The 15,298-nt window shown below is 37.9% G+C and overlaps 2 protein-coding genes across 9 annotated transcripts in view; both read left to right on the top strand.

The window, feature by feature from the left end:
* Window positions 1–4,773, top strand: part of haus8 (HAUS augmin like complex subunit 8) — a 194,425-nt gene extending 189,652 nt beyond the window's left edge. Inside the window, exon 11 of the mRNA XM_079849824.1 lies at window positions 4,762–4,773. The gene's annotated coding sequence lies outside the window, so the exon portion shown is untranslated. The remainder of the gene's footprint in view (window positions 1–4,761) is intronic.
* sulf2b (sulfatase 2b) overlaps window positions 1–15,298 on the top strand; it is a 159,658-nt gene that overhangs the window by 77,245 nt on the left and 67,115 nt on the right. The gene's annotated exons all lie outside the window — the stretch shown is intronic.

Here is a 15,298-nt window from a genome sequence, read left to right as displayed (position 1 = left end):
CTGCTTCATCAGCACTATCCAGTGTGCGTGTGTGTGTGTGTTTCCATTGAGAAGGATATGAGCAAGCAAAGTGCAACAGTGTGTTAGGTGTAGTGACAGCTTAATAACAGAAGGATGAATAGCTGATATGTGTGTGTAGCATATGGATGAAACAGATTTCCCAGAATAGCTCAGTGGCTAATAGGGTGTCTGCCTCATCAACGTACACCCTATGACAGTCTGTTAATGGTTTAAAAATAAAAATGACTTAAAAAGATAGAAAATCTGTAATAAAATCTAGTGTTTCTGCATGCAGTGTGTGTGTTTCAGAAAGAGTGGTGACTGTTGGGGAAGCTACATTGAAACTGTAGCTTCTCGAGCTACAAGCTAATGATAATTTGAAGCTGTGAAGCTATGTTACAAAGCTACTAACTAAACAGCTAACTTAGCTAAACAGCTAACTTTGCTAAACAGCTAACTGAAGCTACTAAAAACATGTGAAAACAATGTTTAGGAGACCACATTTGATAATGTAGCATTATGCTACATCACTTGGAAACAGTAGCTTGATAATTTTGGTTAGTAAAACTGGTGTAGATTAATATGGATTTGGTTTTGTGAGAAAGCAATAGTGAATGGACAGAAAATAGAGACAGATAGGCTGTGAGTGAAGAGAGGGGAGCAGGTGGGTTTTTTCATTGTGGTTATTTCAGTTCGACAATATGACTCTCTCGAGCTCTCGATCTCTTATATGAGGTCACAGCATACAGCTGTGCAGAAGCATTAAACTTTACTGTGGTTTTCAGGGAACATGTGGTTTTTGTACAAACATGTGTTCACATCACAGCAGAGGCATTATTCTTTTAATAATCTTTGTGAAAAGGAAGATCCTGCACTTTAGCATTCATTTTAAAAAGAGTACAATTATTACTAAAATAATATACTGGGATAAAGGGATAGTTCACCCAAAACTGAAAATTAGCCCATGATTTACTCACCCTCAAGTCATCCTAGGTGAATATGACATTCTTCTTTCAGACGAATACAATCAGAGTTATATTAAAAAATGTCCTGGCTCTTCCGAGCTTTATAATGGCAGTGAATGGTCGTTTCTGTTTTGAAGTCCATTTTGAAGTGAGATCTTTTAACTGGCTTTTTTTTTATTCATATTATATTATAAGCCTGAACAGTTAAAAAAAAAAAAAAAAAAAAAAAAAAAACATACTTAAAAATTTAAGTACAAGTGCACATTCAATACAATTAAGTGTGCTTCTTTTTCAAAAGGGTAATCGTCTTTATAGGGGATGTGAAGGTACGTCACGCAGTGTTGCATTATGGGACGTGGGCGCCATGTTTAGAGGCACGATCTCTGTTTACCTTTTCGCCGCCCGTTGCTATGACATGTAATAGTGGGTGTGTTTGGCTAAAACGAGGTAAAATTGAAGAACGGAAGAAATGAATAAGTTGAAAGAAAAAGAGAAGGGACCCTATCGGGAGAAACTAAATGCCACTGCCAAAAAACGTTATTTGGACAAACTGTCCGCGATAAACAACGTTGATCCATGTGATTTAGCAGCCCAAGACTGGATTACGGATCCAGACAGACTACCTCCGCTCATAAATCTGGACATCGTTAACTACCTTGTTTTTGGATTGAGTGCGTGCACTTTGCAGGAGTTTAAGAGCTATAAATCCCTTCAAAATAGACTGATGTATCTTTCCCCATCCCAGTTTATGTGTAACATTACTTAAAGAGTCTTTGTGGATGCAATCAGTACAGAAACAGATAAAAGTCACTTAATGTATTTATTAAGCAGTTATATAAAACCTTGATTCACAAACATTTTTAAAAGACGTAAAAAGATGTACATAATATCAAAGCAAATTGTTCATTGAAAACAAAATAAATATAATTTATTTGATTCATGCAATGTGGCCTGGCTTTATCGTCTGCAAACATGAACCACAAATTCAACATCATTCATCAACTATCCTACAAGTCATCAAGGAATATACAATACACAACCTCCAGCTTTGTACAACTTTTAACAAACGTTTTAACAAACCAGTTGATTTAGCAATCACTGCACAACACTTGGACACATGTTTGTAAGAGCACAGCAGACTATGACAACTTTGTCCTAGAAAACCACTACCACAGTCTCACCCTCACATGGCAGAACCATATTTATGGGAATTTTAGAATACAATTTTTTGTATTTGTTTATTAAAATAACATTTTTTCCTCATGATTGCGGCAACCCACGCGATCCGGCGTCTTCTCGTCAGCTCCTTCACCTGCTTCCCTTGTTGTGTTTTTTTCAGGAAGGAAAGCTGGAGTTTCCTCACTGAACGTTCGTGTGACCTGCTATGGCAGTTCTTGATCGAGCAGCACTGACTAACCATATCGCTGTTATTAAAAACTCGACAGAAAATCCAAAAACAGCCTCCAACACACAAATTCAAATACAGCGGGTAGAGCGCGATCCTCTAAATGTGGCGGCGGACCCATAATGCAACACGGCGTGACGTCACCTTCACATTGCCTATAGTTAGTTTGACTTTAATCTTAGACTAATACTATTGAATGATAATTTGAGTATCTTGGAAGCTCTTTAAGAAAACGTTTGTCTAAAGCTGTTTTCACTCTTGGTTTAATTGCTTGGTCCAATCCTAAATTCGTTCCCACCCCTTTCCCATTTTCACATTGTATTATTTGGCTCAAAATCACAGTGTGTTTTCGTCTTCATTGTTACGTTACCAACATGTAGGTAACAGTGATGCGCGGGTCAATGTATAAACAACCCGCACCCGACCAACGTTTTCAACTAACCCGCCCGCAACTCGGACCGCAAAAAAAAAGAAAGAAAATATTGTACCCGACCCGCTTCCTGACCCGCATTTTTTAAAAGTAGTAAATGCTCATCGTAGCGTCATTGGGCCATAGACATAGGAACTAGGGGTGCGGGGGGACTCTCCCCCGACTTTCCCCGACATTACTGCGCTATATGCGTTTAAAAGTAGCCTATTAAAATGGTACAATGGCATTGCTCAGTTCAACGTGTTGGGAAATCGGGCATTTTGTCCTGCGTCAGCATTTATTCAAAAGTTAATAACGCTCAACATTCAAAAGGTAAATTCCCACTTCTCCATCACGTCGCTCGCGAGCTACCAGTAGCTCGTGGCCTGATTGGAGGTAGCTTGCCAAGGGCCGTTCACATATCGCATCTTTTGCGCGCTCAAGTTCGTTATTTCAAATAATTGAAGCGACGCGTTCATTTTTTCCAGGCGCAGCGAGTCAACATGACGGATGGGGGTGCACCCAAACTACGGGTGTTTTTTTCTTCTCCGTAAATAAATCTAGTAGCAGAGCTACAGCAAGCGTTTTTCGATGGTGGAAATCCATTAGCTCTTAAAACTTTGTCGTTGTGGAGAGCGCAGTGCATGGTTGCATAGCAACGACTGACGCCACGGGAAAATCGGACCGAATTCTACTATTAATAATAAAAGATAAGCTAATGTGCATTGTAAATGTCAGTAATTTATCTTTTTTGACTCATTCTTTTTATAAAAATGATTTAAAGGCTGAAATATGCAAGGTTTATCTTTTTATAAAAACTCTTTTGTCAAAATTTTATTTGAACTTGTACATGTTAGTAGTAGATAACATGTTGCAAGACACTCCTCTAAAATTCGACCCGACCGTCCGCGACCCGAATATCATTAAAAATATTTTTGGATGACTCGTAACCGCGGGTGACCGCAGGCACCCGCTCATTTTGGATCAACCCGCGCATCACTGGTAGGTAACGACTCAAACGACAAAATGGAAAGCGCTTTTTGACTCACTTTTTTCCTCAGGTTGTCGTCCATTTTATTTTACTGCCAAAACATCGTCTCAGAATGATTTCTGTCCTTGAACAGCACAGTACAGTATATCTAACTCACACACTTACTTCATATCTGTTTCTCTCATCTTCATCCTGATTAAAAAAATAATAGAGAAAACCCTGAAATCATTTTCTGTAAGATCTGGATGGATGAGCTCCTTACCACTGTCTCTCTCTCTCTTTCTATTTCTCTCTCTCCGTAGGGAGTGGATCTTGTTTCTGTGGCGCCTGGGAGACTCAGTGTTTGTCTCCACTCCGTCCTCGTGCTCTCTTCATCCCTTACTTCATTTTGCTGTCTTTACACTTTCTCATTCTCCTTAAAGGGATAGTTCGATCAAAACTGCACATCCTGTCATCATTTAGTCACCGGAATATCATTTCAAACCTGTGGAAGACAAAAGGAGAAATTTGTAAGAATGTACAGGTAGCTGTTTCCCATACAATAACAGAATGCTGCTTTTAATCTTTTAAAAAGGACACAAAAGCCCTATTAAGTTTAAAACTTATGCATTTGGCTGGCGATTTATAGACGGCGGAGGAGCGAGTTCTGTGATCCTCTGATCCCCTGAAATGCGCTGCAAACGTGGTCCGCTTTAAACAAAATATCTGTTATTGCTTGAACAATTGATAAATTCATGTTTAATTAAATAATAGGAGAATAATCCTGTAAATAATCCTGTCTGTTATTCGATTCATTAAAAATAGGAAAGTGTACGTTTAAATTGGGTAACACTTTATTGTATTGTCCTTGTTACACGTTACATGTAGTTACTGTATTAATAACTATAAATTATCCATAATCACATGCAGCTAAACCTAAACTGAACCATAATCATAAACCTAACCCTATAGTGAGTACATGTAGTTAATTCTTTTTTATTCAGTACCTGAATGTATAATTAACACCTTAAAATAAAGTGAAACCATACAATTATTTGCATTTTATCTCTCAAAATTATTGGTCATTTTAAAAATGTGGAAATTAACAGAAATAAGTTATTAACACAAACTCTCATTTACACGCGGTAAACATTTGACTTTGTTACATGTTTAGTCAAATGATTAGTAATGTAAGCCCTAATATATATATATATTAAACTTAAACTTAATTTTGTTCTTTTTTCTTTTTCTTCTTAACAGCTCCCAGTGGAGCGGTGATGTGATATTATTCCTGTAAACCATTTACAGCATTTCAAAAATAATGAATTCGAGAACAAATTCGTAAATTATTCATTCAGACCAGTTTTGTAAATCACATCAACAGATTAATATCTTCCTCATACGAAAGATTTTTGCATGAATCAGACATTGTTAAATCTCTCATTAACACAAAAATGAGAGCTAGTGTAGAGGTCAACATGTTCACTCAATTAAAATGAAATTTTATGTTCTCTTTTTTGAAGCTTGACCTCTCCACTACATGTTTATTGTAATTTTATGGAAAAAAAGCAAAAAAAAAAAAAAATTCTCAGAAGAAAGAAAGTCATATAGGTTTGGAACGACATAAGAATAAGTAAATAATTTACTTTTTTGGGTGAACTGTCCCTATAAAAATTCACTTTCAGGAATTGAATTTCAGGGGTCTCATCTATATGTAATTAGTTTTATATACACATAATGTCTATTCGTACCCTGTCGAAGTGTGTGCATACCATTCACCTTCACATGTTAAATAGGCTTGGAAATGATTCATTACGAAATTACACATCCCACATTTAAGTGTTTGTGTGTACGTGTTCTGTCGTGTGTGCCGCGTCCCTCACTTTGGCTATGGATTTCACTTTAAACCCCTTCTCTGCTGGGAGCGACAAATCATGGCAATTAGGCTGATGCGGACGAGGTTACGCTATGCATTATTAATCAGTCTGGTCATTAGTGCTCCAGGAGCACACCCAGAAAGCAGATCTTATATCAATAGGCTAGCGCCAGGGCGTTTTGTCTTAGCGCTGGCTGTAGCAGCAGGGTTTAGAGGGAGACCTGGGGCCAAAAGTGGTTAACCCCCCGGTGGGCAGTTGGGGGAGAGGGTTAAACCAGGGTAAAGTGTGTGTGATGGGCTCAATATGTTAGCACTTGTGTTTACATGTGCGCACCCTCAGGAATTTCTGCATACTGATAGAACCTCAAAACCTATGCTGTGTTGATATGAACAATTTTTATTTAATTTTTTTTACATATTTTGTAAATGCAAGGAGAAAAAGTAAAGAGTTTGTAATAGGTCAAATTCACAATCCTCTTCACATATCTATCTATCCATCCATCCATCCATCTGTGTCTGTCTCTGTCTGTATTTCTTCCTTTCTTTTTTCATTGTTCATTCAAATTTGTTTTTATTGTTCATTTGTTTGTTCTTTTCATTCATTTGCTTCCAAAAAGCTTTTTGCTTTCATAATCCTGTAATTTCTTTCTTAATTTCAGAATAAACTGATCTCCTTACCTTCTCAAACGGGTGCTCAGCTTGTTTAATGCTCAGAAAGCAGCCTGACCAGCTGAAAAAGTGTCTAAAACCATAAGCATATTGTCACGTTTATGTTCAGTTAGTTTCACTTTCATGGACTGTTAGTTTGTTTGTCTTCAGTCACGTTTCATTTGTTCTCATTTCCCGCCACTCATCAGTAACCATGGACATTCGTTCATCACAGCTGTTCGTCGTTTAGTTCATCACCACGTGTATTTCAATTCCTCACCTTCACTCAGTGTTTGTCCGGTCTCGTTTAAGTTACCCACTGTGTAGGTTGTGTTTTCTTCGTTTACAAGTTCCTGGAATGTCCTGTGAAGAAAGTACTATTTATCTTCGTCTTCGTGTGTTTTCCACAACTCCATAAAGCATGTACAGCGACATCATCATGAGGCACAAATGTTCTTCACACATGCAAATACTTGAGTGATCAAAAGCACTCGCCTGTCAAACAGCGTGCGGGAAACATTATTAGGATCTGCTTTTTTAGAAATTTACAAAGGCAAAAGATGTTTGGTAGTCTGTTTACAGATTTTAGCTGCATTTTCACACACAGATTATGTAATTATCACATGTACATTTGCAATTAATTAATGCTTGATTTGCATTCTTTTTGGCATGTAAACGCACGTCAGTGAGCTGTTAGCACTGAATGTGTCAGCTCTGAGCTTGACCACCTGTTAGCAGTAGCACTGTTTCCAGATCATGTCTTTAATTTGAGTTTGTGTTGTATTATAATTGGCTACATGCCGCTCCACTGACCCCAGGTCAGCCGCTCACCGTCATGAGTCACAGCGCAGACAGGATTACAGCTGAGCACAGCCACCCTGGAGGGCCAATTACTGCTTGTTTAAACAGCCGCATTGACTGATCCAGGATCAGTGTAGGAGCGCACAGAGAGGTAATTTAGTCCACTGGTGCTGGTTTGAATTTCGCCACTTTTCGCTGATCCAGGGACTGAGGTGGATTTTGCTAAGTTCGCAGAAGTGTTTGAGTGACTTGACAAAAAAGAAACACTCACTCCCGCACACACTTATCATTTCCCAGGTGTTGTCGTGCGGATGATGGGCGGCAGTGATGAGAGTGTAGGCTGGGAGTTTTGCTGAGTTTGAGAGTGTGTGTGTGTGTGTGTGTGTGTGTGATGTAGTTAAAGACATGATTAATATGCAGTGCAGGCGGAGTGACAGAGGTGCATGTGTCATCAAGAGCTGTGCTGTTAACAGGGGCCTCTATAATATTCTCTTATGTATTCTCATACAACCATAAACTACTGTTGCCCAGGAGAAGTCTTTATCTCAGACTCTCAGACAGTGTGTGAAAGCAGGTGTAAGATTTCTTAAGTCGTAGAGTTATACTTTATCTTTGTTTGTTTGTTCATTAATTCATTTTCATTCTTTTCATTGTGCATATTCAGTTTGTTTTGATCATTTGTTTGTTAGTTTGTTTTTTCTTTGTTCATTTGTTAATCTTTTATTTTCTTTCTCAATGCATTTGTTTAATAATTTTCTTTAATAATTGTTAATAATTTTGTTCATTCTGTCATTGTTTTTCTTTCTTTCATTCACTTTCTTTTGTTCTTTTTGTTTCATTCATGTATGTTTTTACATTGTTCATTTGTTATATTGTTATTTATTTTGCTTGTTTCTTGTTTACATTTACATTTGTCAATATTTTAGTTTGTTTATTTGTTCGTTCTTTCCTCCTTTCTTTTATTATTTTCTTTCCTTTTCTTTTTATTTGTTTGTTCTTTTGTTTTTTGCTCTGTTGTCTTGTCTCTTGTTTTGCATTTGTTAATGATTTCATAATTTTTTCTTTCATTTGCTTTCTTTTGTTTTTTTCAGTGTTCATTAACACTTCCTGTTCATTAGTTTTTTCGCTTGTTTTTTGTTTTCATTTGCATTTGTTAATTCTTTTGTTCTTTTTCTTTTGTAGATTTTTATTATTTATTCCTGCTTCTTTTTGCTCATTTGTTCGTTCTTTTTTCTTTAATTTGTTTTCACAAACATTTTTTTATTTTTGTCTTTTATTTTTTCTCATTCATTTGCTTTCTGTCATTCCTTTTTTCTTAGTTTGTTAATTTTTTCCTCTTTTTAGGTTTTCTTTCTTTCTTTCTTTCTTTCTTTCTTTCTTTCTTTCTTTCTTTCTTTCTTATATACAGTTTCATTTGTACTTATGGCATGTCCTTGCTGACATTTTCCTCTCTATACATCATAATCCAGTCTGTCATTTCACTGGCATTTCGGTGAGCCTCTGGAGACCAGCCAATCTCACCAACACTATCAGACTTAACTAACCACACACACACACACACACCGAGAGAGAGAGAGAGCCACATGCGGCACAGATTAAAGATGATGAATAGGTGTGTAATGGCAGAAGCGTTAACCCTACTGCTATGACTCTCAGATTCACGGCCCTCCATATAAATAATGACTACATCAATAGCCCAAGGACCATAGAAAGGCAGCGTTCAACAACACAGTTAGCCGTTAACCAATCGTGACTCAAATTCACCATGCATGGATCACCATACTATGAACACAGTACAACACTTTCCCCACATGAACCCAGACCTTTACCTAAAATATAAAAATATACTTAATGCAATCAGGCGCATGCCAGAAAAACTAGTTTGATTTTAATAATACCAAGCTTTTGACTGAAGAATCCCTAGCAGTGTTTCCAGTTGTGGTTTAATCTTCTTGTGATTGTTTAATCTGTCTTCTGATTTTATTTAATTTGTTACTATGGTGAGGTGAGACACGACAGCACAATACATCTTAGATTCTGAAGATTAAACAATCTCTGGCTTACATTTTTAGCACAGCTATAGCACCTATGAGAAATTGAGTTTTTAGCATCAAGGATTAATAAGAAGCCACAATTCACATACGCATTAGTGTACCCTAAATCATATTTAAAATAATAATAAATCATAGCACCTGTAAGTATGTACACAGGTATGCATACACTATGAGGTTTGTGGCAGTTCTCGACTTTATTAGTTGTCAAAAAGAAAAGGTGGTGAAAGATGCCACATGAATTCTTAAATCTATACGGGAAGTAATACAAATTAATTTTAAGATAATTGATTGGACTAGCTAATAAGGCTAGATGCTAATGCAAATGTGCTGCTTGGGGTCTATAGTGCAATTTTAGGAAGTTGTACCATACTAATATTGTCCAAATACTGGTGAACTTTACATACAAACATGTGCTTACCATCACCAAAAAAAGTACATAATTTTAGTGTTTATAATTATTCAGATTGGCCAGTGCAGCCATTCTAAGGAAACTTCACAACATCCTGACTAGCAGGTACCTCAACTCGCTGTGTAATGTGCTTGTATTGCTTATTTTGGCTTAATATATATTAATAACCTCTTTGCCTCAAATCATTGTCAAAACCTTGTTAGTTTGTCCTTGTTCTGCCCAGAGTTTATGTGAGGTGAGGATGAAAGGGAGAATAAAAACAGACATGGTCTAAGACATACGGGAACACTGTTTGGGTTTGTGGCCATGTGTTAGTCTATGAGCTTCTGTCTCTTTCGTGACAGCATGATTAATGACTATTTAAGTGTGAACGCTGTGTTTTTATATCCAGGGTGAATAGACGTTGTGCTTGGAGAGAAAATGAGAAAGAGTGAGAGATGGAATTAAAAAATCAAAACAGTACTGCATTGAGACACCTTTCTCTTTTATAACACTTAGGGCCCTATCTTACACCCAGAGCAATTGACTTTGTACACCGACGCATGTATCATTCCTATTTTGCACCCGACGCACAGCGGACTTTTCCCTCCACAGACGCACGTCGGTAAATTAGGGAATGAACTTGCGCTCCCGGGGGTGGTTCAGCGAAAAGCGGTGGCGTGTTCCGGTGCAAACGTTCCCTGGTGCTATTTTGCAGTTTCAGAAAACAATTCCGCAACAGACCAGGAAAAACCTAGTCTAAAGTCAGTGGCACATTATTCATATGCTATTTTAAGGGCACATGCTTGGCCATAATGTAGCGTGTGCACAACACGCATACACTTTGCTTCTCTCATCTACACAGACGCAGCAGTTCCCATTTTTGCAAACCATACATAATTACAAGGAAAAATATTACCACACGAGGGAAATCATTGTGGTATCCATGAAGATGTGAAAAAATAGGCATAAATCTAGCTTACACATTTACCCAAATTATTATACACCTGTTTAACCGAAGCTAATTTGGGTGGGTTTCTCCCATCCCCATTCAATGTCACTTCTCTGTCTTTTACGGCCCTGTCGAGAACGTCGGTCTCCTCCTCCTCCTGTGAACCGCTCCTGGCGTCCGCCTGGCAAATCCGCCGTTATAATAGCAATCCGCCATGGAACAAGCGCGCCTGCTCTTAAAGGGAATGTGAGATGACGCTCTGATTGTTTTATTTCACGTCATGCCCAAACCACACCTATGAATAATGAAGCTACTTCAGACCAACCCATTTTAGATTTGTGTCGGACGCAAGAGTCATTTATCCCGTCGGTATAATAGCAACATCGCCATTTTTTTTTTTTATTACTGTTAAAATAAGGTCTAATTGAAACTATTTTCATACAATGCATTTTCATACAATTTGTTTTTAATTTGTTGTATTTTGTCAGAAAATTATTGATCCTGCATTGACTTAACTGTAAAATTCTGAAATGATATTTCATTGTCTGTTATTTTATTAGAATTCCTGTTAGATCATAAAATCCTGGCAGTTTTTCCTGTGTGTGTGTGTGTGTGTGTGTGTGTGTTCTCCTTCAGAGCTGAACCTCCCTGAACTTTCAAGACTGTTTCATGAGCAAGAGAAATGAAATAATGAAATATACAGAAATAATAAGATGAAAGGCTCTTTGTGCCGCCGCTGGATTAATATTTCACACTTTTGTGATTGAAGAGAACATAGAGTGTGTAGTAATTAGTTTTCTCCACAGCTCCTTGTAGTGGAGACTACCGGACTATGACAGATCATTAAAACACACACGCACACACACGCAGGGAGAGATGATGGGGGATGTGATTGAGTTTGACAGCTGACGATAAGAGAGACACTGCTTCAGTGGTCGGTCAGTAATGAAATCTCTTCACAGGATCCCATAACAGAGAGGGAAAGCTGTTACGTGATCTAAACAGCGCTGTCAGCTCAATATTCACACACAGTATGCATATGAGGTATGTGTGGTAGCTGTGCTTTGGGAAACATTTAAAGGAATATTTCAGGCTGTAATGACAATTTTGTCATTATTTCCTCTGCCTTGTGTTGTAACAAACCTGTATGACTTTCTTTTTTCCACACTGTAAGAAAAAAATAATCTGCAGAAAAAAACCCGGAAGAGGTACTGGTAATTTTTATGGACAACCCTAAAACAGAACACTATGCGTAATTCAAAATATGGGTGAGACACCTGTGAAAAATCAATACGGAAAATTCCTTCATATTAACACAGTATCACAGCTATGTTCTGTCCGAGTTCTAGTCATTAATCTGTTGTCATGGTTTCTCAGTAGTTAGCACCTGTTCCCTGTTCTGTTGATTACCTTCCTTGGTAACACTTTATTTTACAGTGTCCTTGTTACATATGTTACATGTACTTACCATAGTAATAACAGTAAATTATGCATAATGACATGCAACTAACCCTCAACAAAATCCTAATCCTACCCTAACCCTATAGTAAGTACATGTAGTTGCTTAATATTACTCAGTACTTAAATATATAACTACACTGTAACAACGACACCTTAAAATAAAGTGTAACCCCTTCCTTAGTGTATTTGACCCTTCACTCTTCCTCAGTTCTAAGGTCTTGTGTTAATGTTACATTCCCTTGTGTACAGTTCTCATTCCTAGTGTCTGTTAAAGTTATATAATCATTCATTCTGCATCATGCATCGCTGTTGATACCCGTTACACACAGTACATTGGAGCCTTTTTTATGGACTTTTCTTAGTGTGCAAGGCAATATTTTACCTACAGTTTTGGTTGACATCAGGGACATTTGGTCATAAGACACAGAAACCAATGTCATTTGGCATCAGTTTTTGTAACTCATTTTTAACATTTTTAAGAATAGACCTGTCACTATATTTTCACTACACGATTATTGTGGCCAATAGAATTCACGATAACGATATTATCACAGTACCCTTGCAGAAAAAAAATCACATGGATTTTGCACATGTGAAATTTGACATGTGAAAATGTTGTTTGTTTGGCCTATGAATCCTAAAGCCTTTGCTCTACAGATGCAAGTAAACACTCCAGCTCCAAATTTAATTTGGATGGAAAGGCTATAGTAGGTGTTGAATGTGAAATACTTTAGGCTGTGGTCTATCATGAAGAGCTGCTAATCTGTTTATGGATAGTGGAAATAGTAATAATTTGTGAGTGGGGATTTCCACTTCCTCCCTCTCTGGGACAGAGAGATGGTCAGGGCTCTTACACATTAGAGAAAGCTCTGATGGAGCGTCAGACGGATAGGAACGTATTTGTACTAAACTGTCATGTCACACTCGCTTATAGTTGCAAGAATTTTTTGCTTCAGGATTCTTCTTGTAGCTCACCATCCTCAAAGTCAGTAGATTTGTAGCATGTGTAGGTGTCCTAAGGCTGAAATGAGTTGTGTTCACTGTGCTATTTGGTAGTTTTGAGCTAACAGCTGCCAAACAAACATTCTACATACACATCTTTGTGTCCTCCATCAAATCCATCCTGTCTGGTTCCCACATCTCCACCCACACATGTACATCTCCCTCATTCTCACCCAGCGCCCAAACACACACACACACACACACAGGCTACAGTAAACCACCGTTGTGGGCGGTTGTCCTTTTAATCACACATCTCTCAAGTGATTGACTGCTCCTTTGGTGATGTAATAAAATCCCTGATCCCAGTGCTGCCACAAGCCTCAGAACACACGTACAGACAGAGAACACGAGATGGAAAGAGCAAGCCTTGTCTTTCTCACTAAGCTAACCTCTGTGCTGGAGGAGGTGTAGAAACCTCCCTTAGTTTCTTCAAAGAGTTTGATTCTTTGCTAGGAGTAAAATATATTTAATGAGATAAATCATAGATTTAAGCACATTGCCACAATGAGCTCTTTCGAAGATGGGTGTTGGATTCGCCAAAGTTTGCGAACTTCATGACTGTAAGTATTTGAAATATAGTCCAAAGACTTTTCATGCTGAATTATGGGTTACACTTTATTTTACAGCACGTGCACTTAGAAGTACTTACCTAAAAAAGTACTGGGTAATATAAAGTAACTACATGGGTTAAGGTTAGGTTTAGGGGTTGATTAGGGTTGGGCCGATAGACGATGTTGAGTCCCCCCCTCCCCCATATATTTAAGAAAAATGAGTTATTTATATATAAAATATTTATATTTATATACAATATACATTATGTATAAATATATAGTATATACATGCAAATATTTCATAAATAAAAAAATGCATATGTGTGTATTTATATATACAAAATAATTATACACAGTACATTATGTAAACACAAGCTTTTATTTTGGATATGATTAATCGCGTTGGTCAGCACTAATATTAATATATCCAAACAAAAAATTAGGGTTATGTTATTGACCCCTGTATGTACAGTTCCAGTCAATTCCAGATTGACCCGCCACTTTTAGTCACTTAAAACAATAACTATGGTTGGTCAGATAGTCCCTTCTCTTCTAAATGCGTGATTCTTGCTCAGAATAAGCTTTTATTCAGAATAAGCTGTAGAAGACAAGCCTTGCTTTGAACAATCTGGTCTTGCAGAGCTAAACAATCTTTTTTTCAGCATTCATACAACATTAAGTTGCTAGTAAATGTCACAAACAATTACAAAGAAAGGCAAGAGCACATTGAATTGAACATTAAATTTTGAAGTAGAAAAACTCAGATAGTATTTTCATGTAAAACGTCTTTTTTACAGTGTAACAGCTGATATTCCATATGTACACTAAACTATACAGTACTCTGGGACCTGAGGAAGAATGTATGGAGTGAGAGAGGTGTGGAGGAGATAAAGTGTGGGTAAGAGGAAGATGTCAGAGCGGAGGGCGCTTTGATTCTCTCTGGCATCTGTTTCTCCTGTGTGGGAGGCAAAGGGCATCTGTCATGTCCAATCACAAAGAGAAAGAGCAAAAAGCATAATCGACTGAGAAGTTGTCTGACAGTATGTGTCCCTCTCAACACAGAGAAAGCGGTGTGTACTGAGACGTCTTTCTTTTAAATCATGACTTTGGTCTTGCTGTGGGCTTGTTGTGTGTTTGATCCGTAGTAACACATTCTCACACGAGTTGTGTTTGAAAAGTTGTAACAATATTGTTACTATAGTATAAATAGTAACTAATTACTAGTTACTAGTAACTAGCCATCATTTGGATCTCCACCAGTTGGATCTATTAGATGTAGCTGCCTGTCTCAAGTCAGGATAAAGGAGGAGAGTTGGGCGTGGGACTAGCAACCCCACATCTTAAAAACTAGCTTGCTACAGAAACATCAACAACAGATATAACAGAGATCTTGGTCCTGGATGAGGAAGGTTCTTCAATTTGAAGACACTTGACGCAAGGTGGGGAGTCACCAAGCCAACTTCCCTTCTTTCGAACAGGATTATAAATATCGGTACGTGGAATGTACGGACCATGTACGAGCCAGGCAAGACCGCACAGGTTGCAGCAGACATGAGGAACAACAACCTGACCCTGCTAGGCATACGTGAAACAAGATGGACACAGTCGGGCCAGAGGCGACTGAAGACGGGGAGCTGCTACTGTACTCTGAGCATGAAAACAGCGATGCACCCCATACACAGGGAGTAGGCTTCATGTTGTCCAAACAGGCGCAGAGGTCACTGACTGGTTGGCAGACGCATGGATCAAGAATAATTACAGCATCATTTAGTAGCAAGAAAAAGAAAATCAATTTAAACTTCATCCGATGCTACAC

The sequence above is a fragment of the Squalius cephalus genome, assembly GCF_949319135.1.
Source record: "Squalius cephalus genome assembly, chromosome: 18".
Taxonomy (NCBI): Eukaryota; Metazoa; Chordata; class Actinopteri; order Cypriniformes; family Leuciscidae; genus Squalius; species Squalius cephalus.
This window is presented reverse-complemented; position numbering and strand designations above follow the sequence as displayed.